Raw genomic sequence first — 1899 nt, forward strand, 5'->3', positions numbered from 1 at the left:
CTAAAGGGGAGAGCCTGCAAGAGCTGGCACAGGACTTGGAAAGCATGGCACACAAGGCCTACCCAACTGCACCACCCGATCTCTTCAAGCTGTTGCTGAGGGATCAGTTTATAGATGCCTTGGGCAGTCCACAACTGAAGATACAAGTAAAGCAAGCACACCCCTCTACCATGCAGGATGCAATGGCTAGAGCTCTTGAATTTGAATCCTACATTAAGTCCAGCACAGAGGTACCAAGGTTGGTACAGTCATCAGGATTCAAGGCCAAAAAGGGCAGCTTTCAGAGAAGTTTGAGGGATTTTGCTGGAACTGTAATAAACCTGGGGACAAGAGAGCTCAATGCTGGCAACTTCAACACAGGGGAGATGCCACAGCAGGAAAGGCTGCTATCCAGAAAGGTTGTTGGAACTGTGGAGAGCAAGGACATATGAGGAGCCTGTGTAAGTAGAATATTACCAATAAGTCAGCCTCAAGGAAACCAGTAGTGGTTCGTGTTGATGGACGCCTACCAACCCCAATCGTGAAAGTCCCAACAGCTAGGTGTAAAATGCCAAGTACACATAGTGTCTGTGTGACAGGAAAGCTGGATGACCAAAGGTGCAACTTTGTCATCGAATTTGCATCTCAGCAAACCCTTGTGAGTATCAAGGTGCTGGATCACAAAGGAGGACCAGAAGCTGTACAGAAGCTCTGTGGTGTGACAGGACATTCTGCAAGGTTGTGGGGACCAGTGTGGGTAACTATTGAGCTCCTAGGCATGAAGGACAGACAAAAAGTATACTTGGCTGACATTTAAAACCAATGCATATTAGGGTTGGACTATTTACTACCGAGGAGGTTTGTAATTAATTTTGATAAAATGGTGTTTGGGAACAACAAAGGCCAAATTCCGGTAACTGTTAAAAGAGAGGTTGAACTAACTAGGTGTCATCAAGCTGAAGTCAAAGTGACTGAAGGAGTTGATGATGGTGAAATAGAACCAGGTATAGATATTAAATCAGAGCAGGAGAAAGATCAAGGTTTGAAGCCAATATTTGATTTTCTAAAAGCAAGTGTTTTGCGCCCTGCTTGGGAGAAGGTGTCAAGTCTAAGCCCTGTGACAAAGTACTATTTGGCACAATGGGACCAGTTGAAACTTCAAGATGGTATCCTTCTCCGGAGATGGGAAACTGCAGATGGAAAAGTGACGACCTGGCAAACGGTTATACCGAGAAAGTTACGGGAAATTGTGCTGCGTCAATCCCATGATACTTTAACAGGAGGACATCTCGGAGTTAAGAAAACATTGAGAAAAAATACTTGGAAGTTCAGTTATCTCTCAATAGATGGAGAAAAAATACTAGGAAGTTCAGTTATCTCTCAATAGATGGAGAAAAAATAAAGAAAAATACTGAGAAGTTCAGTTATCTCTCAATAGATGGAGAAAAAATTAAGAAAAATACTTGGAAGTTCAATTATCTCTCAATAGATGGAGAAAATACTTGGAAGTTCAGTTATCTCTCAATAGACAGAGAAAAAATTAAGAAAAAAATTAAGAAATAAATACTTGGAAGTTCAATTATCTCTCAATAGATTGAGACTGTACTGAACTATTATTAAAAACCTTTACTTAAAATACAATAGAAGTAAGAACTGTTACTACCTTATATCTGCACAACAAACACGCCCTGATGCTCGTCCAATAACTATCAATTTAAATCCCTTTGTGTTCATTCCAGAATGAAATATGCATAATTTATGTTTATTTCATATTTTTTTACGGTGGTTGCGAGATCGTTCAAATTTTCCGGACCCAAACAGAAATTGATTACTGAAGACAATATATAGAATATAAAGTTTTCTATTAGCAAACGTTTGGTAACTAGTTGGACAATATAAAAATTTCGCATATGAAAGCTC

The sequence above is a fragment of the Limulus polyphemus genome, unplaced genomic scaffold (genome assembly GCF_000517525.1).
Source record: "Limulus polyphemus unplaced genomic scaffold, Limulus_polyphemus-2.1.2 Scaffold728, whole genome shotgun sequence".
NCBI lineage: Eukaryota > Metazoa > Arthropoda > Merostomata > Xiphosura > Limulidae > Limulus > Limulus polyphemus.